Consider the following 23,357-nt stretch of genomic DNA (forward strand, 5'->3'; position numbering starts at 1 on the left):
AGCCCACTTGTCTGAACACTGGTTGGGTGTGTCCCAGTTGTTGCCCAGGGCCTGAATATATTCTAGGACAACCCCACCACATAGCTGTTTTTTAAAAAAAAGTAATTTCTGAGCCTCCTTGCTTAGTCATTCAGCTCTTTTTACCTATGGCCATTGTGGAGACTGCAGACATATCTTCTGGAGCTGCTTGTGTGCTGGGAATGGGCCACATGGTTAATTACTGTACATGTGGCTCTCCTTTTCTGTGTTGTCTGTTTGAGGGATCATCTTTCCCTGGGTAAGATTTGGGGGTGGGACATTTCTGAGTGGATTTCTTTGGCTTCCCTGCTAGGTTAACACCAAAGAATGGCAGGGATGGACTCGAGGATACTGGAAAGGCAGTGAAGGCTTCTCCCATGTGCCCTCTTCTCCTTTCCCATCTGGTGAAGAGGAGGAGCTTGATCTGGCAGAAATGTTAGCCAGCCTTGGCAGCCTGGAGAGGGCTCATAAAAAGCCACCACTGGCCGCAGTCTGGCCTCAATGGCTAAGATGCACCCCCAGTCTGGAGACCTGTTGGTGAGTTTCAAAGATGGTGCTATTCCCTCTAGAGAAATCTTGTTTTCTTTCTCCTATCATTTACTCCCTTTCCATGCAATAAAAGTTTTGGAAAGGGGAGTACATTGATGTGTTCTCAATGCTTTTTTATGAAGCAAATTAAAAATGATAAGAGCAAAGGGTAAGACAGGAATCAAGAGAATATGAAGCATAGGAAGGTGGCTAGGTACTGGCCAAAATGGTGTCCCTGAGTTTTTACATATATGACATTGCAGAAGATGCCAGTTTGTGGGCCTGTGCTTTTGAAATACTGACGTTGTTCACTGGGCTTGCTCAGAATTCCAGCATGTAGACAGTTATTTTGCATGATTATTGTTTCTGGTCAAAGAGGATTCACAGGTTTCTGAATGGTTGCAAACACCTGCAAAGACTGCTTGAACAGAGGTGAAATTGTGTACGTCATGAGCAATGATGGCTCAGTCATGCCTCTTTCAGCTTGCTGAAAAAGGGTCATTTTGCAGCCTCAAATGTGTAGTCATGCTGAGGTCACCATGAATACATTTCCTCATATGTGAATACATTGCTTCTATAGATGCAGATATAGTGAGACTTGGCAGTTCCCATGCAAGAATGAACCCTAGGTTTCAATGGATTCATTCAAATGTATCTGCCATTCAAAATGATTGTGGCAAAATTGCCATGTCCAACAGAAACATGAGAACTGAGATGGAATATACCGACTTATGTTCCAAGTTCACTTAATAAGTTTGTTATGGAAGAATAACGACAGCTAGTCTTCTGGAAATCTCGTCAAGTAACTTTTTATTGTTATGTTGGGTGAAGTGCTCAGACTTCACATCTCAAGTGTTTAAAAATATGATATCTCTGTCTGTAGACTTTCCTATATCTGAGAGCTCACCCAGCACATAAAGTTTCAGAATAAGGTGGCTAAAATATGCTGGCAAAGCTCCCAGATGTCTGTTTCATTTGCAGCAGATCCCAGAGCATCAGTCTCAGTCATGAACCAGTGCTTAGGAGAAGTGATCGATTGCATGAGGATGAAATGATTGATATTATTCATTCATTAATTTTTAACCATAATATACTGTCCTTTTGTTTCAGTCCAAAACCCAAGGGGGCTTATGTACCAGACTAAAAACAATCAGGTAAAAACAAAAGCATATAAATTGACAGAGGGCAGCAGATTGTTTTGTTTTTCCCCCTTATAAAACAACAAACATGAGAAAAGTCAATATTAATGAAATAAAACCCTGGTCATGGTGAAGTCCTGCTGAAATAATTGTTGCCAGAACGTTTAATTAGTGACAGAATGTTGTGGGAAACAGAGCCAGACACATGATCTGGACAGGGATTTTACAAGCTAGGCAGAGGAACAGAGGAGACCCTCTCGTATGTTCCCACCAGCCACATTTCAGATGGAGGGAGGTTATACGAGACAACTGCCCCAGGTGGCCTGAAATGATGGGCAGGCTCACACAGGAGAATTTAGTCTTTTTAAATATGTGGGTACTAACCCATTTAGGCTTCAAAAGTGATAACCAGGCAAGATGAAGCTTTTGCTATTGAGAGATTCATGTGTCTGTTATCATTAGTGACGTTGCTTTACTAGAATGGTTCAAATTCACAGCCTACAAAGCTTCTTGGCCAGCATTAGCAAATTAATCCTAGGCAGTGATCATGTGACTAGGATCACTTTTTAATCATCTGAATAGGGCTATGTGGATTGCACCCTGCCCTGTAAGATCTGTCTACCATCATTCGTATATGCCTGTAAAACATCTAGAGTTGGATCCAAACTGCTCATACTTGAAGTAGCCCAACTGAAATCAGTGTCACTTAAGTACGTCAGTTGATCTAGTATAAGGATAACAATACAGCGAACGGGATCCATTCCGGAGCCCCGTTCGTAACATGAGCAGAATGCAACCTGCTTCTGTGCATCTGCACATGCGCGGGTCGCGATTCGCCACTTTTGCACATGCGCGTAACGTCATTTTGAGCGTCTGCACACGCGCGAGCGGCGAAACCTGGAAGTAACCCTTTCCGGTACTTCCGGGTCACCGTGGAATGCACCCTGAAAACGCTCAACCTGAAGCGAACGCAACACGAGGTATGAATGTACTTGGATCAACTTGTAATGTAAAACTGGGATTTCCAAATTTATGAAAACTCTGTTTAGATTGCCATGCATTTTTTTTCAAAAAAATGGGAGTCCTACAACTCTTCCCCATTCACTGTTTCTTTCTTCGAAGAAACAGTCACAGAAACTACTCATGTTTCTTAGTTTCCCCTGTGTATCCTTATTACATTTATTCATTTTTTCTACTTAAACAAAATTATAATTGCATTTAGCTTTGCAGCAATTTGTTTCCCAAAAGTAAATTCATAGAGAATATTAGAATGACACAAATACAAAGGTTTTAATTTCCAAAAGCTATTAAAATACACTCCCTAGCAAAATGTGTGTTTGAAGTTCAAATGAAAGACAATATCTGAATATAGTAATCCTCAGGAGAATTCATGGCACCTGTCAGGCACTGTAAAGGTTTTATAAATGTTGTCTTCTGCAAAGTCAACTGCAAACATCATAAGGCCTTTTGTAAATATGTCTACCAGCCTCTTTGTTTGAGCAGAAATATTGAATTTCCCAGTATTATGATTATAAACCGGAGAAGATTATTTTAGATTTTTAATTTTTTAATAATAGCCTTTTACTTTTGCCATGGGATCAGGTTTCATATCATATATTTAAGTGTTTGAAAATATTTGATTTGTAACTGCTGCAATGGCCAAGAAAAATTCCAGCCGCAAATGTTATTTACCAGTAAACATACTTGAAGTGAAATCTTAAAAATAAAGGATGATGTGACTCCTGAAACACAGGGGTTGAACAGCATCTTTCAGATCAGTAAAAATAAAAGATTTGCGCTCTCAATCACTCTTTTTAAAAAAACCAAAATATAAGTGATACAAATCTCTAAGTGTGACATTCTTTTAAAAAAACACAATTTAAAAAGCCATAATAAATTAAAATATTCATATATGTAATAGCTTGGATCAATGACCATTTTTCTGGTTGAACACCTTAAAAAAAACCCAAAAATTCAAATGCACGAGGGTTGCATGGTCACTTTTGTTAACTGTGAATAGTTAGGCTTCTATGCTGCAGATGCATTATTAAGAATGCTTGGCAGACTGTAATATTTGTCACTTGGCTTCTTTGGTTTGCTTTGAATGAACTAGAGGTGGGGGGGGGGCTTTGCTGAGCAAAACAGATGTGTCTGTTAACCCTATATAACCAACATAGGGTGCCTCTCGATGAAAACATCACAGTGTGTAAAGGAATCATATTCAACCCATGCAATGATACAGTATTTGGTGATGCAGGAGAGCAAAGCAGCACAGGTTAATTTTGCATGATCCTTGGGCTGGCCACTCCTTGACAATGTCTGTGTGTGTTGGGTGGGAAAGGCTACTGAATTCTGGAACCCTCCAGGGCTGAGTATTCATCCACCTCATGGGGACAACCTTTGTGTGCTGGCAGGCCACTCACTCTGCCATAGATATCCTCCCAAATACACGGTCCTTTCATCCTTCTTCGCACAATTGATATTGGGTGTGTTGAATGCCCAAACCGGATTTAGGTTTGATGAGGCCCTAAGCTACTGAAGGTAATGGAACCCTTTATATGTCCACCTATCCTTTTTCAATAACAAATTGTCTCTGTTTTTGTGTTGAATATACGCTATATGGTAATTTATGGACCTAATAGGTATCTAAAGCCATTTGCACCTGTTGCCATGCAACAAGTCCATGCAGAATGGAGGCACCCTATATATAGGAATGAGCAAACCAGTGATATTTTAGGGAGCAGGCTAGCAGGCGGGGCCCATCACTCACATCATAGGAGCTTACACAACACAAAACCCTGTTGCTGTATGTAGGTTTTATTTTATTTGTTTTTTATCTTATATTTTGGAAATGTACATCAAGGTGTTTTTTCCCTTTAATTTTTTTGGGGGGCCCCAAGAGAGTGGGGCTTTAAGCTATAGCTTGTTTATCTTATACATAACTGCAGGTAGGGCTATTGTTTTGGAACACCTGTAAGTTAACTCTGTGTGTTCTGCACAGAAGGGATGGAATTTAGGAGATACAATGGTCACTGAACAGAGGCTGGAGATTGGCTATGAATAAGAACCATTCTTACCTCTTCTCGGGATTCTGTCTTCTTGCCTTCCGGCTTTCCTAATGACTTTCCTGAAGCACCTGCTTCTTTTCCTCTGCTTCCCTCAATCATTGTATTAAAAGCAATTTCTCCAAACTTTCTGGAGACTTACGTCTGCCTAGAACTATATTACGCACCTGGAGAAGAACTTTTTTAGAAGGAAAACTATTGCAAGAAGGAGGTTTCAGGGTGGTAATTTTGAAATGGAGGATGGAGGCTGCACATGCAACAGCCCAAATAAACTCCTGACCACATTATCACTCCCCCCTTGCCATCCTGTTTGTGGTTGTATCCTTGAATTCTACAGACTTAATGGCTGGAGTGCATCACGTTTTGGGAAATTAGTTATTGAATATATTTTTTTTTTTCTCGAGAAGCACACACAAACCAAGTGTATCAGAGTTTGGTAAAGAGAAAAGTGCCCCAAAATGATCTCTATACAATGTAGCTAGATCAAATGTATCTACTGCACACACATACATCAACAGACAAACTAAACACATATCCTGAGGCCCTCTTACATATACCAAACTGGGTTACTTACCCTTCTCCAAGGCACATCCTGCTGTTGTGTCTCAGGACAGAGAGCTAAAAGAAAATTAAAAAGTGCATTGTTTTAATCAGTATTTGAATCATGTTTCATTAACAATAATAATCAGAATTGTATACAAATCTATTTGCTTTTTAATGAAACAAAAATTCCAATTGTCTTCTGTAACTTGGGAACATAAAAACCATAAAAGTATAAAATTTCAAACGAAATCCAAATGAAGGATACAATGGCTGTATGTTTTTTGTTTTTTTTTTAGTAATTCTCATCCCCTTCTATTTACAGTTTTTTCTTCCTTTTGGACAAAAGTACCGTATTGGCCTGAATATAAGCTGCACCCGAATATAAGCTGCACCTTTAAAATGGGGGGGGGGAGAGAAAAAGGAAAAATACCCGAATATAAGCCACTCCCTTCCTCGCTGCTCTTGGCTGCCTGTTGGATGGGTGAGGGGTTGCGCTGTGTTGCCAGTGGCCTTTCCCCTTCCTCTCTCTCTCCTTTCCCGGCCTTGGGGGAGAGGACAGGGAATACGCATGGGGCAGGCGCCACTTTGCCGTGCTCCTGGCACTATTTGCCCTGCGTTCCTGGCTGCATACCGTAAGGCCGCGAATATAAGCCACACTTTAACTTTTCACGGTCAGAATTTGGGGGGAAAGTGAGGCTTATATTCAGGCCAATATGGTACATGTACCCTGCTCCTATGCCATGCCTGAATCTGTGCATTTTATGCACACAGATTCAGAACAGACCTGTGTGAAATCCATTGCTGGAGTGAAAAGCTGTCCATATGGCCTGACCAATATCTTTCAAACAGATTTTTTTCTGCCCAATAGCACTGATATAGCTACAGACGCAGGTGTTTATCACAGAGAGTGCAATGCAAGTTACCTGAGAGCGTGGTTTTTATTTCAAAGGAAACAATGAACTTTCTGCACAACAACAAAAAAATGAACTTATTGTGCCACAAAAGCTGTGAGCATATGGAAATGATGAGAACCTCTGACCTTACCAGTGATGGACTGCAATTCCCATCACCCAAGTCTGCATGGGCAGTGATCGAGGATGATGGGACTTGTAGTATAACAACACAAGTTCCACAGTCTCGATGCATGGAACAGATAGGTGAGTCAGTATGAAAGTAAAGGCAAAAAGGGGTGTGAGAGAATTGTATATGGGGACAATAGCAGCCAACTGATTAACAGAGAAACACACTGACTTCTCTTTTGTGTACAGCAATCTTATGAGGACAAATTTGAGTTTTCCAAAAAAAACCATACATTTGGTAAACATAACTTTCCCTTGAGTATAACCTTATTTCCTGCACTTTTTACTTTAGCTATCACTGTTCATAAATTCTGCTTTATTTAAGGAATAAACCTTCTAGCTGAAAATATTGAAAACTTCAACTCTCATGAGTTTATTTGTTACAAATCTAATAATTCCAAGATTTTAAAAACAAATGCAGTACTTCTTGAGATATGAAAATTCCATTTTCTGAGAGTATTATCCAATTGCATGTTTGCTGCAATAATTCTTCGGAAGGTAGCTTGTTCGTAAATACTGCAAAAGCAATACCGTTCTGAACATTCTCCCACCATATTACTATAAAATTGAGACTTGTTTACATATTAAGGAATAGAAAAGTCATTTTGTACAACAATAATAAACAAATACATTTCATTCCATGTGTTTTGTTGCCTGTGATATTACCCATTTCCTGTGCCATCACCTTTATATACCAAGGTCACAACCCAAATCTCCCCCACAACTGGTGGGGTCTTATGGGGTGGTACTGCTGCTAGGGCAGAAAGGAGAGTCAATAAAGTTGCTACAAATACAGCAATCGTAAACGGGCTCAGCCCTGCAACTTCCCTCTTCCAAAAGCTGGCAACCTATGCTACACCACTGATAACTATTTGCCTAACTCAGTGGAACTTACTTTTTTTTGTAACCATGCATAAGGATTGAACTGTTGCATCTAAATCTAATGAAACAATGTGCAGGTTTTGCAACTAATGAAACTGCTGTATTGGTAAAAATATTGCTGTAGTTATATATGTTACATCTTGAAAATTTCAATGCAGCACACAAAATATAGATTTTTGATTTTTTTCCTCTAAGGATCTGGGTTTTTAAAATGTCTTTGCAGTTCACCTTTAAGTATAGTGACTTGATCTTGTCACTTGTCAAATATGTCAAAACTTCTCTTGCTGGCTTTGTTGATCAATATCTATATGGAACACATTGACGAGTGTAAAACATGTCCTGCATTAATTCGGCAAGTACATTTCTGGATGAGGAATGGTTGGAAATGGAATATAGTTCTAAAAGATTATTCTCACGCGTTCCTTTTAAATTAAAAGCATCTGCATGGTCAGCAGGAGGACTAGGGAAGATTGTTAAAGCAAAATGCACCATGCATGCAATTTTGCACTCCCCTGATACACAGTGCACACTGTTCAGAGGAACCCTAGCACACCAGAGAAGGTTTTCAGGGACACAGAGGCCTCCAAGTGAGTTTGAGTGGTTGGTCACATCACCATTGGGTACAATCCATAGCTATCTCCTCCCCACCTCCTAAATTAAAACCAGTGGCTCAGGGAACCAGCACAAAATGTAAAGTGGCCAAAATCTGGCTCCCTGTGATTTTGACACCAATGACTCCTCAGATAGCAGAACAATAATGGATGCTCCCCATGCCACAATCTAGACCACCATGAATCTGAACAACTCAGGTAGTGACAGATGAATGCTTCTGGTGGTTCATAAACAGCATAAAGCAGACTGCTGTGTGATTTTGTGGCCTGTTGTCAAAACTGTTGCTTGTTTGTTTTTAACTGCTGTTAGTTTTGCTCATTACTTTGCTGTAGAGGTTGCATGGTGGTGGTGGGGGAGCTGCCAAGGAGGCAGCAGAGGGACTTCCAAGGAACACACTGCCATAGTTGCTGTCCTGTAGCAGCAGCCATGGGTGACATATTTCTCAGAGGCTGGTTCGGCTGCCCCTGTGGATCTTGCCACCTGAGGCAATCACCTCACCTTGCCTCAAAGTTTGGCTGGCTCTGCTAAAAGTCAAGTCGGATGCTATGGTCCCAAGTGTGCATAGGATTCAATCCCTAACATTGGAAAAAACATATTTTTAGCCATCTACTGTATTGCATTTTCTGGGTATGTTTCAAATACATCACAATACAGAAGATGTCTTCCCCCAGCTCTCTCTCTCTTTGTAGGATACTGCAGACAAGGAAAGCAAAATAAACTTTATCTGATATTCTTGTTCTCATAATAGCTCTCAAAATGGAAGCAAAAAAACACTAGGATCAAAAGAACTATATAATTAGTTCTGTACACTCAAAGAGTTTTGGAATTATGCTTTGCAAACAGCAGTCTTCCATGCCACAGAGTACTTGAAGAGGCACTTGTGCCATTTGGCACTGGGTCATGGCCACCTCCAAGCCTTTGACATGGCTCAAGTAGTTCATTGGATCCTGGCCTATGTCTAATAACATTGGCAGGGCAGTCGAATGACAGTCAATCCACTGCAACTACTGCAACAATAAACTCTGAAGTTAACAGTCTTTTAAAAGGCAAGACTTTTAGAGTGGGCTGTATAAGATTATACACAATTATACCAGCTTCCTCACTTGAAGATCCAAAAGATGTAGCACAGTGGTACCTCGGGTTAAGTACTTAATTCATTCAGGGGGTCTGTTCTTAACCTGAAACTGTTCTTAACCTGAAGCACCACTTTAGCTAACGGGGCCTCCCACTGCTGCCACGTGATTTCTGTTCTCATCCTGAAGCAAAGTTCTTAACCCGAGTTACTATTTCTGGGTTGGCGGAGTCTGTAACCTGAAGCGTATGTAACCTGAAGTGTATGTAACCCGAGGTACCACTGTATTTGGAGGCATTTATTCTTACAGAAGCATCTGTGTATATTTATTTGGATCCAGTATGAGCTGCTGCTGAGCAATCTACAATATTTGCTGTCACAAGTATGAGGATTGAAGTATTGGAATTGATGGGGGTGGGAGGAACACACCAAAACCCCCACTCCCATCAAAATTAAACCTCTCTTGAAAATACACTCAATTACTACCAAAGGGCTTAAAGTATTTAACCTTTAAAGTAAGAGTGTTTGCCTGGTATTGATTTATCAGGAATTACAAGCTAAGAAAACATGCTGTGTTTCAGTTTGTTGATTACCTTCAAGGATATTCCTCTTTACAAAGGCCATCTAGCTGGGGAATACTTAATTCCTTGGAACAGCTTGTCAATTATAGTCAAATATACACAGTGAAGAAAAACAAGGGGGGGGACTAGATAAAAGTTTACTAGAGAGTTATTTTGAATATCAAATTCTTTCTAAGAGAGCAGAGTACGGAAAGACATGAGATGCCAAACTAATGCATACTTTACACATATTCTTGAATTAATAGAAGGCACACAGAAGGACGGCCGTTTTATACAAAACATTTATTGCATTTCCATTTTAGAATAAATATATTTGGAGAAAATGCAATCCTTAAAACTTCTATGACTATATTTCATCTTTATCAAAGCACACATCAACATTCAAAATTGATTCTGATGGGCAAAGGCTGTTTCCAAGGCATGTTAAAATGTAGCAAGCATCACATATTTCATTTCACAATAAAGATATGCATTCAATACAGCTCTGGCAGTTGGCCAGGCTCTAACAGACGTAGTACACAAGAAAGAAAACACACAGAGAAAGTTGAAACAATAACAAAACTGAAAATATCATCAAACACTTTTAACATTAAAGATTTAATCTTAAACCCTAAACAGCAATAACACCAAACACATACACACTAAAGCCAGGAAGAATAAAAATGATATTGCTGCTCATCTAAAAGTCATCTGGGATGGGGCAAGTCTTACCTCTCTAGGGAGAGAATTCCATAAGTTAGATGCTGCCACAGAAAAGGCCCTGTCTCACAAGGTTTGGCAGTTAGGCACTGGCTTAGTGAGATGTAGGGGAGGGGAGGTGCGGCCATCACTTACCCCTCCAGGTGCAAGGGTATTCCGGTAAAGGAATCTGTGGGTCTGGATTTCGTCCGAAGTCCACTTGGGGACTAGGGTCATGCCAGGACCCAGCAGGAACCCCGGGGCAAGCTTCAGTTGGTTGCCATCGATGGAGCTCCCTCTGTTGGTGGTTTACCCTTCTAGACTTCCTGCAAGGCGGGCAGGAGTCAGATATAGTTGTTACCAATGCCTAAACCACTGAGCCTAGGGCTTGCTGATCAGAAGGTCAGCGGTTCAAATCCCTGCGACGAGGTGAGCTCCCATTGCTCTGTCCCAGCTCCTGCCAACCTAGCAGTTCGAAAGCACGTCGAAGTGCAAGTAGATAAATAGGTACCGCTCCAGCAGGAAGGTAAACGGTGTTTCCGTGCGCTGCTCTGGTTCGCCAGAAGCGGCTTAGTCATGCTGGCCACATGACCCAGGAAAACTGTCTGTGGACAAACGTTGGCTCCCTCGACCAGTAAAGCGAGATGAGCGCCGCAACCCCAGAGTCGTTTGCAACTGGACTTCACTGTCAGGGGTCCTTTACCTTTTTTTTTTTTTAAAGCCAATACCACTCACATTGCTGTAATCAATAAAATTGTGGCCTAAATTTTGCCCATTATCCTTTAACCTAAATTTCTGTGTCAATGTGTTTTTATTATTATTGGGGGTGCACCGGGACCTTGACGTGCAATACAATCAGTCCGTTTTATTTACATTAGCATATTACTTTGTTGCTCTTTCAACAAATTGCATGGGTGGGAAAGCAGTCTTTGCCTTTTATTTCTTTCTCATTTCAACTGGGGCTAATCTTGTCAGTGCAAGTCATGTAACGTTCAGCATTAGGGAAGGCACATCTCTACTGATAACACACTTATCTCTATGAATCTGCTGGAGGGGAATTTCTTTTCTTTAGTTTACCCCTAAGAGTTTTTTGTTTTGTTTTATGCTTGTCCTTTATGTGAACCTAGTGTCCTCTTCTTAGACAAAGCACATGTGGAACTTCAACTGCTTTTACAAGATGTACAGCAGTTTGATTTCCCAGGCGTTAGTGATACCAGATTGGGTGCTCAACCGATCTTAAAAACATACACACTCTGTGATTGAAGTCGCATTATAATCAAAATTAAGGATCTGTTTTTAATGTTGTTGGGGAATTTGGTTGAGACTGCCATGAAGGGCATTTCGAGACAACGGGCTTAGTATGAAATTGCCACGCTTTGTTCAGTCACTTTCCACTATGTGTGTGTAGAGAAACCATTTTGTTTCTGAGGTAAAATTTTGTTTTTTAAATGTTTAAAGGACTTTTTTCAGCCAGAGCTCACCACAGCTCAGCTCATCTCACGTGAGCATCATTGTCCTTTTAAGAGAACAAGAGATAAGATCATGGTGAGTTGCAGCACCTCTTTGTCTAGAAAAACAGCATTGGTAAATGGTTAAATGTCTGTAAAGTGTTGTGACTTTTTGCTGGGAGCTGTGGGGATACTGGGAGGAACTCAACATCACACTAAGGTAATTGTTCTGTCAGATGCCACAATCCCCCTTGGCTCTGGCCAAGGAGTAGATTGTGTGTGTGGTTCTGAATCAGCTGAAGAAAAAGCAGGACGTTTATGGGCATTGAGGAACTGAAGACATGGCTCAGAGAAACACGTGAAGCCTGAAGGAAGCCAAGGACAAATATCACTGAGCAGAACAGAAGCAGGGGAATCCCCGCCCAGATTAGAGCCTTTTGGGTTATCTTCCAGAAACCCCATGCCAGTGATGGGAGGGACCTGAAGCAAAAGCAAGTGAAGAAATGAATGCATTTTTCTCTCTCTCCACACAATCACATGCTCCTTTATATCCTCCATCCAGGCAGCCAAGAGAACCCTGTCCTGGGGAAAAATATTATATGTTGAAGTATTATTATTCCATGAGGTATATTTTTTCTTGGGGGGCTGGATAGCCAGCTCCAGTTGGCAGCTGCCACGAGTTTTACCACACCTTGGGCAGTGGCACAAAAGGAAAGAAAAAGGAGGAAAATCGCTGCCACAATGGCCTAAGAAGCAATGAATTAGAACTCAGTCTTTGACTTGAAGTCACCACTGAACCACAGAGCAGCATAGATGTCCCTTTTGGGCTTTCCATCTCTGGCCTGTGTTCTGCTGCACAGCATGAAGCCTCATGTGAACATAAAAAAGGTAAAGGACCCCTGACAGTTAAGTCCACTCACAGACGACTCGGGTTGCGGCACTCATCTCGCTTTACAGGCTGAGGGAGCCGGCATTTGTCCGCAGACAGTTTTTCTGGGTCATGTGGCCAGCATGACAAAGCCACTTCTGGCAAAACCAGAGCAGCGCACAGAAATGCTGTTTATCTTCCCACTGGAGTGGTACCTATTTATCTACTTGCACTTTTTGGCGTGCTTTTGAACTGCTGGGTTGGCAAGAGCTGGGACCGAGCAACGGCAGCTCACCCCGTCGCGGGGATTCGAACCACTGACCTTCTGATTGGCAAGTCCAAGAAGTTCAGTGGTTTAGACCACAGCGCCACCTGCGTCCCCTTCATGTGAACATATACAGGCCCAAATCCATCTGGGATGCTTGTGAATTACAAGCCAGTTATAGATCGCTTTAAATTTAACCATATATGACTCAATCCTACCTACAAAAGACTTGAAGCATTTGAAAGAGAGTGAGTGTCTATGTGTACACACACACACACACACACACACACACACAGGACTGTGCTTTATCCACCTCATCAAACTCATATGGACATGAGGAAATCCACAAGGAATAGACACTCATTAGAATAGCTGCATAGCAAAATACATCCTCTATCCAACATGAATTTTGGAAAGCAAATAGATAAAATTAAACCTCACAATTTCAGTAAGTATCATCAACACGCATAATTCTGTCCTTTCTTCAAGGATCAATCAATATACATGAGGTGTATACAATTTAATCCTCACAAAAGCCCAGTATAACTTATTGAGCTGCATGGCCAATGAGGAATTTTGATTTTTGCCGCATTAACATTGACGACAGTTTGCTGGTTTTTAAACTGGCTATACACATTTGCAGCACCTCCACATCCTTAACTTTTTATTAATCACTTTGCTACCTAGAGGAAAGAGGGTGTTTGCCAAGCCCGTCCTTAAGGAAGAACATTTCAGGGAGCAGTATTTCCTTAGAAAGGAAAATTTCAAGGCTCTCCTCTCTTCACGTTGCCTATTATTTGCAACTGGCTTAAGAGACGCTGTGTGGGTGAAATATATCAACAAGCATCAAAACATTTTCATTCTCTCTTTCCATCTTTTAAAAAAGGAGTAGGCATGTTAACCCTGGTGTCCTGGACAAATTCCAATTTGTGTAATTACATTCTGCCTCCCCACATTTCTCCTGCAGTTTCAATTAGATGCAATGTTCTTTTTCACTGTCCTAAACCACTGCAGTGTAGCAGTTCAGTTTGTAGCAGCTGCCACATTCTGCTCAGGATTTGCAAGCTTTTCTGTAGTGTTATCCTTGCATTATGACAAGTTTCAGCAGAACATTGGTCAGTCACTTATGGCACCATTCTATACATATTTGCTCAGAAGTAAGCTTCACCGTGTTTAATAGGACTTACTCACAGGTAAATTTGCATAGAATTATGACACTATGCTATATGCTGGTGCAGATTTCCTTGGGAATAAGCCCTATCAATTTCAGTAGAACTGAAAATATGTGTAAGATTTAACAATTCATACTTGGACAACATCTTTATTATTAGTCCAACCAAAATATCATAAAACAGCTTGCAAATTTTTGACTTCTCTTCACCAGGCTCAATGGCAAACAAAGCAAGGGGGAAGTATGGAAACCATGGATTTTGCATCTGGGCACAGGTGCAAGATGAAATATAGCAGAAGGAAAGCAAACATCTAGATGAGGCTTTTTTCTTTCTTTCTTTCTTTCTTTCTTTCTTTCTTTCTTTCTTTCTTTCTTTAGGTGCTATATAGATTTCAGGTTACAAATAAGAATGGGAAGAAGGAATATGCAAGGAATGAAGTACCCAGGTCTGCCGCTATCCTTAGGGGAAAAACACAAGTTCCTTGGTTCATAGTCAACAGGGGGGAAAATATTGTAGATAAGAACATAGTAATAGCCTGCTAGGTCTAAACCTTAACAACTAAGCATACTATGTACAGAACACCACACCAGAAGGAAGAGAGGCAGAAAGAGAAAGTGAAACCCAGGCTCCTCCTGGCCTTACTATTATAGTCAGCATGACCTTGACATAAAGAGATAAGAGAACCAGCTTAAACCAGCTCTACTCAGCTTCTCTGAAGGAATAACCCAAACATCATAAACCTTCTGCTTGTTTCTTTCACACACAGAAGCTTCCGGAACCCTCTTGAATTAATTAGAATAGGAATGATCTCTACACATCAGATCAATACTTTCTGTACTAAGAAATGCAAACTGACAGTCACAGTTGGCCAGCCAGATGCCCATGGGAAGCCCAAAAGCAGAAGCTGAATTTAACAGCACTCTTCCCACATGCAATTCCCAGCAACAGTATACAACCTCCAGCAATGAAGGTACAGCATAGCCATTATAGCTTGTAGTTACTCAGCTCCCTCTTTTCCCTGCACATCCTAAAAATCTGCTCAGGAGATCTGGAAGATTTTATGGAACAGCACAGGGCGTGAAAGAAGGTGCAAGGAAAAGCGGGTCGTGGATCTGATCTCTTTCTCTCTGTGTGTGATATATATGTGTGTGTGATATATATGTGTGTGATATATATGTGTATACACATGCACATACACATATACACACATACACACACACATACATACATACATATACATGTATACTTATTGCCATTATTCTACCCCTATTTTTTCTTTAATTGTAACATTATCACACTAGTATTGTTGAATGTAACACAATTCAAAGGAATTCAGATAGTTACATTAACAGTATCCGGCGAAATGGCTAACAATTCCCCTCCCCTCTTGCTGAAACAGGCAGGTATATTTCATTAAATTCTACTAAGAATTGGAAAGCAATCAAGTGTATTTCACTATTTGTGTCTCAACCGAAGGTAATTATTAGTCTGAAGGTTTTTCTCTCTCCTTTCTTAAAAAAAAAGAAAAAAGCCCACTCTTGTGCTTGCCCAAGAGGAAAATGAACTACAGTACTTATCAGCTCAATGCATACACGAGTGATACCAAAGGCAACTGACCAGCACTGTTGCCATAGGTTAGGAGCAAATCCATTAGTGATTTTTATTATTATTATTTTTAAAAACCTTTCTGAAATATTGGTTACAATGCAGTGATAACTGCAGAAAAGCCACAGAACTCTGCATCATTTGCATTGCTGTTGGATAAGATAAATGCATTCCCCTCATTTCAATTTCTCTTAAATTCGAATCTTATGTGAAAGGAAAAGCATTCTCAAACTTACAATTGATCAAGAGGATGGTGACAATGACAATGTTGTGTTATACAGTATAAATAAATTAAACATGTACACTGAAGAAACTGAGGATATCACCTCTTTTTCAGACACAGGGTATGAAAAGGCACTCATCTGTCATGTGAAGTGCAGAATTTATGGTGCTTTTGATTATGTGGGGTGGTGTAATGTAATGTAATGAGGTAGTCAAGTTTAATAGTTGCAATCCTATGTACACTTATCTGGAAGGAATCTCCTTTGGTCATACTCTTGAGGTTAGGATTGCCTTCCTTATGAATTTCCCTTCTGCAGTGAACTATCTATGTGGTCCCATCTGCAATAGACCAGGAGATAATATATGAATCCAACCTCAGGCTAAGCCTATGGAATATATAGGACAAGAATCTGTGAATTACAATTTGGATTTCTTAAGATTTTAGGCTAATGCTGCTAGCAGCTGGAAGGTGGGAAGGCAGGCAGATCTCTGCACCAGCCTACATCTAGTGCAGGGTGTGATCCTGATGCAATCATGCCATCCAATAGATTCCAGCCCTACTCAGCTGTGTTCCTTCCTTGCTTTCAGGTGGCACCTGCACCTACCTGTTCAGCAGGTGGAAAAAATGGACTCTGGCCCAGTGGAATGGAAAGCTAGTGTAGGCTGGCAGGGCTAGGCAAAGGGTCACCTCTGCCCAGTTCAAACTCTCCACCCTCCCCCTGTGCAACAATGGGTTTGTATTGCTCTGCCAGGCTACAAACTTGTAAACACTTATCTGAGAGCAAAGCACCATTAAACACAGTGGGGCTTACTTCTTAGTAAACATGCTGTGGATTTGTTATTTTTCTTTTCTTTTCTTTTCTTGGCTAATGTTTACAAGTTCCTCATTTGTCTGCTAGCAAAATGTCCAGAAAAAGAGAATTCAGAGGTTTTGTCCAATGATCTAGAGCTGTATATATACAAGTATAGGTACAGAAGTTGTGGCTCATAGATTTTATACCTGTCTAGATTTGTAAGGAAGAAGGAAGTTTTCAATTAATGAAAAGCTGTATCCTTTATGAGGTGTGTGTAAGAGAAATAAAGCAAGAAAATGGAATCATCATCTTCTGAGCTAAACTTTTCATATCCATGTTTTAATATTCTTGATATCCATTTTTTCCCAAAACAGCCATAGAATCCAATTTTGCTTTCTCCTGAGGCAGAGTTTGCTACAATTCTCTATGCATCCCCAAGTTCTCAAATATTCTATTTATTTTATATTTCAGAGGCAGCAATAATGTTCCTTGTGAACCTGTACCTTTGCCAGTTCATTAATCACTAGTCTTTAAAAATTACATTTTAAATCACAGCGTGTTGTGATATCTATATCTATATCTATATCTATATCTATATCTATATCTATATCTATATCTATATCTATCTATCTATCTATCATCTATCTCCTTATATCCAACTGACGTAATTACATATTACATATTGTTTCATTTACCATTTCATATCTATAACTATTGGGAAGTACAATTTTTGAGTGTCCAGCTTGAGAACCTAAGGGACAGCCCTGAAGAGCGATGTTCATGAAAAGGATTTTATGCCTCCATATTTTTAAGAGGGCTCACTACTTTGTTCATGAATTACTTAGAGACTTTCTTCCATATTTTAGCCTCCTTCTCTCTTCAAATGCAATGCTTCTCAGTGTAATATATTTTCGCATTTAGCTGTATGTCATCAAGGGCCTGTTCAGATGATACATTAAGGCAGCGTTTTCCAAACTTGGGTCCCCAGCAGTTGTTGGACTATGATTCCCATCATCCCTAGCTAGCAGGACAAGTGGTCAGGGATTATGGGAGTTGCAATCCAGCAATAGCTGGGGACCCAAGTTTCAGAAACACTGCTTAAGGGAACAATCTAGCCTTATAGATGGAGCTGGTGGGCATCTCACCCACTGTCACCAATGCAGGGAGAGGGAGGAACCAACTAGTTGGGTCATACATGTCAAAGAATGCATGAGTTGCATTGAGTTGCACTGCCAGTTTCTAGAAGTTAGGAAAGTGACTGTGATTTTGACATTAATTATACTGGTTTGTATGCACTCAGGCCCTATATGGACAACACATTTCCATGTGATGGTAGAGGCAGGACTGGTGCATTTGCTCCACAAACAAGTTCAGATCAATCACTGCAGTATCATCCAAAGTGGCCTCAGATTTTGAGTAATCAAGAAATGGCTAATAGATGAAATATATATGTATGTATGTATGTATGTATGTATGTATGTATGTATGTATGTAGTAGCCCAAAAAAATGCTATTAGTCCTCTCCAGAGAATCAAAAAGGATACTAACACCATTGAATGGCCCACTGATAAGAGGAATGGAAGCTTTTTTAAAGATGAAATTGGGTACCTGGACAAAGTGGAAGTGACAGTCACAGAGCCTTAAAGTAATTGGGGCTAAAACTGATGTCATGGAACATAGCAGGTTGGTGTTCAAAGCAGAATGATGAACTATTTTGAGCAACTTGATATTATTATGCTACAAGAAACATGGTGCAATGACTCTATAATGCTTAACAGATACAGATGTCACTCATAGACAGCCACTCCCACAACAAAAGGTGGCAGGGTCAGTGTGGGGCGGGTCTAGCATGCTTCCTCTCCACAAAGTTGAATGCAATTACAACAGCCATGATTCCATGTAACCCGTTTGCAACTGCTATCTTGGTTATAGTTTTGAAAGTATGTTTGGTATTAGACCTGTCTTCATCAGTAACCAAACAGGGAGCATGAGTGGCGTAGCTCACTGAAGTCAAATGGCTTCAGTTCTCCAGGGAACAATATTAACAGCATGGCATTCTTCCTCCGCAGCTCAGTTAACTAGAGTCAATAGGTGCTACTTCCAAATATTCCATGCAAAACTGAATCCTAGTCCAGTTGCAGAATGTATTGAAAACAGCTTACAATTTAAATTTACAATTTAAAACAGATTCTTTATATCACTCCTGGAATTTTATTTATCTATAAGATTTTTTAATTTTTTTTTTTAAAAAACCCCACACACATTAATCTTAAGACCAAAAGTGATGAACATTATATAAAGCCAAACCACAAAACATCCCTATACAAATCAATAAACAATTGATGGTTTGTAAAGTCGCCCAGATGAAGAAACATGATTTATTGTATAATATAATTTTATAGAATATAAAACCACCTTTTTTCATTGGTTTGTCCTCCTAAATGAGGAGGTAAGACTAGATGTTCTCTCAAGTGGCAAGAAAACTACCACTGAAATGTTTAAAATTCACACATTCAGTTAGTTGATTGAATTCCTTCCATTATTCCATTTGTTTCAACCACCTCATTATGATACTACTGTATATACAAAAAGTACCACTCTAGAGACAGGCTGGCAGGAGTGGTATATAATTTACCAAGTACTAAATACTTTAAAGCAGAGATGGTGCTGACCCACAGAGTGACAACATTTTAAATCTCATTGTTATAGGTACATTTTTCAAGTTGCATATATCTAAATATTTCTCACATCCTTATTGAGAATAGAATTCATAGGGATATTCTGCATTTGTACACATTGACACTTCTCCACAAAAGTTTTAGTGTGCTACCAAATCTTGCTGTGGGAGGCTGTGTGTGTGTGTGTGTGTGTGTGTGTGTGTGTGTGTGTACCTTAATTAATGATAGGTGTTTCTTGTAGTAATTTGTAGATGGTATCATATATTGAGGTTCACCTTTTTAAATGTGTTCCAAGTCGCTTGAACACCTTCCAGCAACAAGCGACCAACAAGTCTAATGACAAGTAAATAAATAGATAAACAAAGCAGACAAGCAATATTTGCAAAGCAATGCAAATCATTTGCATATATATTATTTGCAGCTACGTTTCCTGTTCTTCTGTCGAAAGCAGAGACTGCAATGTAAAATAATGCAAATCTTAATCATTATTGCACATCATATGCACAATTGGCTTAATTGCACATAAAATTTGCAACGGAGGCTTCTCTTTTTGACAAATCAGCAATACATGAAAACCTTTTTGCCTTTTCAGGGCACTTATGTGCAAGATAGAATAGGCAGCTTTTCTGGAGAAGAAAAAGTATAGCTATTTGCAGCATCTCTAAACCTCCTCAGGTGTGCTAGGTATGGCCTCTGTACATGGATTTTAGATCAAACAGGGGTGGTGGAGAAACATACATAATTCATTCTTCTTAAATTTAGACAGGGGAATCCCCTCCTTATCCCACAATTGACTGGTGATTTGTGTCGGAATTCAAGCCTTAGTCAGAGGAATTGGCCACTCTCCAGGTGCCCGGCTTGAGTTCCTTGTTGATCTCCCCCGTCAGCGGCTCCCGGCAAGACAAGGCGAGATCTCTATCGGCGATCCTCCTCAAACGTGAGAAGAACACACCATCCCTCCCCTTCCATCCCCAGGGAGGGGAGAGAGACAGACAGAAATGTATTTACATGCCTTTATTTCTGTCTTTCCAGCAGTACAGAGAAAACGTGTCTGCACTCTCTCAACATCAACAGCAGAGAGAGAAACTCCTCCCATGTACTTCCAGTACAAGTCAGATGACACTCTGAGCTAACATCCGGTGCTCAGTGGTGTGAATAGACTGTTCCTTTGTTCCCACGGTACAGTCCCAAAACATCAACATCCTGTTTGGCTTTCCAGCCATCTGGAGCACTCTTCAGCATTGCTCCTTTTTCGTAACAATTTGTTCAACAAGAGCAAAAGGACAGATTTCAATCTGTACCCCATTGCTGCAAGTGGAGATGTTTGGATCAGGCCTTTGAAGTTTTAAGAGGGGTAGAGAGAGAGAGTTTCAACATGACAACAATTTCAACTGACTAAATGAATCGAAAGCTAAAATCAGTAATACTGTAAGAAGGCCCTATATCTCGGCAGATAAGCGCAGGCCCTTAGTTGCTAGATGATGATTTTCCGCAGACTACAATTATTTCAAAAAAATCACATGAGGAGAATCTTAAATTACTTACCACTTATGGTGACATCCTGTGAACAATATTTTGAATGGTCCCTGTATTCTAAAATTGCATTTAACAAATCCAATCAAAAAGGTTGAGGGAATGCATTTTGCGGCATTGTGAGATTACAATACCGAAATTGCCACAAGAAGAGAGGGTTTTTTGTTTTGTGATATTTCTGTTCTCATTGTTCTCAAGATTGTCATGAAGATGGATTTTTGTACAGTCTTACGCTTTATTTTGGAAGCCGTTTTCATGAATACGGTCTGATTTTGTGCCAACCTTTGTCACTAGAATGAGAATCAGAATACATTAAGAACCCTAAGTGTATCAAGCATTAAAATTCTGTGATAGCTTATTCTTGTGACAAAGAGATCAGAAAGAGGGAGAGAGAGAATGGCACAAAATTAATCAATTATAGTGACAGCCTCACAATTGTAATAAGAATAGAAAGTGACACTACATTTTGTGCCATCTACATAATGGAAGAATGGCACATATTTAACCCTTTCATGTCAGGACACACTTTATTCATGGAAAAATAAAGGAAGTGGCACTTTGAAAGAATCTTCAGCATTCTGGAAGGAAATGGGATTTTTCAAAAAAGGCTCTGCTTCCCCCCCTTTTTTTCCTTTTTAGTCATGCCTCATTGTTTCAAACATTTGCTACTGATCTCTTTGCAAGTCTGTATTTTTTCAACATGACAATTATAGTAATATCTTTATGTCAACCCCTTAACCATTAGGAAAAAACCCCCACAACCCATTGATATTAGGAAACAAAGCTGCAAAGGGCTTTCCTGGTGCTCCTGAGAATCGTGGTGCCTCAGATGCAAGGCTGGCAACCTGTGACGGCTGGTGTAACTGTGCTCATGCCTCATATCTTTCAGGTAGTATACATCAGGCATGTCCAACTCCCAAGAGACTGCGATCTACTCCCAGTATAAAAAACAACAACTGGCAGGGATCTACCCATTGTCATTGGAGGGAGGAGGAGCATGCATGGGGTGGATTGGTGGAAGGGGAGGGTTGCCCCAAGCTGTTGAGCTATTTTTAGGGGGGAGTGCACAGAGGGATGATCCTGTGATCTTCCAGGATCAGCCAAGGAACTTCTGGTAGACCACGATATACTGGTTGGGCATTCCTGGTATACATAAAGGCACCATGATGACTAGTCAGTGCTGGATTTATGTACAAGCTAAACAAGCTATAACTTAGGGCCCCACTCTCTTGGGGGGCAAAAAAAAAATTAAGGAAAAAAACCGGATGTACATTTCCAAAATATAAGATAAAGAACAAATAAAATAAAACCTACATACAGCAACAGTGTTTTGTGTTGTGTAGGCTCCTATGACATAAGTCATGGGCCCCGCCTGCTAGCCTGCTCCCTTAAATATCTCTGGTTTGCTCATTTCTATATATAGGGTGCCTACATTCTGCATGAACTTTGCATTCTGCACAGACATTTCAACAATTACTTTGATAAAATAAATATTTTGTTATGGGCAAATGGCTTTAGATACCTATTGGGTCCATAAATTACCATATAGCATATATTCAACACAAAAAACAGCGACAATTTGTTGTTGACAAAGGACAGCTGGACATATAAAGGGCCCCATTACCTTCAGTAGCTTAAGGCCTCATCAAACCTAAATCCCACCCTGTGACTAGGGGTCTAGGCGACTTTTGAAGCAGAATTGTTTTCTTCCTCTTCTAATGAGGAGGGTTGCTGAACAGTGTAGAGTGGCTGCTGGATCTGAAAAGCACCCCCTTGCACTCAGGATGGCTTAGAAAGGTTTTGGATTTTTGGTGGGGGAAGTGGTTTCCTAATGCCTAGCAACCCATCCTGTTGGTTTTCTTGCTGTCTGTCAGCCACATGGAGCTAATGGCAAGTACTTGTTTCACCAGTCCCCTTTAAGTGTCTCTATTTTCCACAGAAAGTCCCAGACTTACAGAAACCGTCCTGGTTTCAGATTTGATCCCAGAATGTCCTGCTTTTTCTTAGGTAAAGGTAAAGGGACCCCTGACAATTAAGTCTAGTCACGAACGACTCTGGGGTTGCAATGCTCATCTCGCTTTACTGGCCGAGGGAGCCGGCGTTTGTCTGCTTCTGCAGACAGTTTTTCTGGGTCATGTGGCCAGCATGACTAAGCCGCTTCTGGCAAAACCAGAGCAGCACATGGAATTGCCATTTACCTTCTCGCCGGAGCGGTACCTATTTATCTACTTGCACTTTGATGCTTTCGAACTGCTAAGTTGACAGGAGCTGGGACCAAACAATGGGAGCTCACCCTGTTGCGGGGATTTGAACCGCTGACCTTTCGATCAGCAAGCCCTAGGCTCAGTGAACCCACAGTGCCACTCGCGTCTTTAAGTAGGACATCCCTATTTTCTTTTATTGGAGAAATGTTGGAGGGTATGTCTTCGCCCCATGAAGGGGCTCTGAATCCAATGTTCTCCACCTGCACAATGGATTCCCATGTGTGGAATGGAAGTTCCTCTGCATCTCCTGTTCCCTCCAATACTGTGTATACCTCAATATCTGGGCCCAAGCTGGGGGACCCTTTGGGGCA

The 23,357-nt window shown here is 40.6% G+C and overlaps 1 protein-coding gene across 31 annotated transcripts in view; it reads right to left on the reverse strand.

The window, feature by feature from the left end:
- PTPRD (protein tyrosine phosphatase receptor type D) overlaps positions 1-23,357 on the reverse strand; it is a 1,143,290-nt gene that overhangs the window by 767,359 nt on the left and 352,574 nt on the right. For all 31 annotated transcript variants that reach the window (XM_083592691.1, XM_083592680.1, XM_083592685.1 and 28 more), the window contains one exon: positions 5,325-5,368. The gene's annotated coding sequence lies outside the window, so the exon portion shown is untranslated. The remainder of the gene's footprint in view (positions 1-5,324; positions 5,369-23,357) is intronic.

Source organism: Podarcis filfolensis (assembly GCF_964270895.1).
Source record: "Podarcis filfolensis genome assembly, chromosome: 17".
Taxonomy (NCBI): domain Eukaryota; kingdom Metazoa; phylum Chordata; class Lepidosauria; order Squamata; family Lacertidae; genus Podarcis; species Podarcis filfolensis.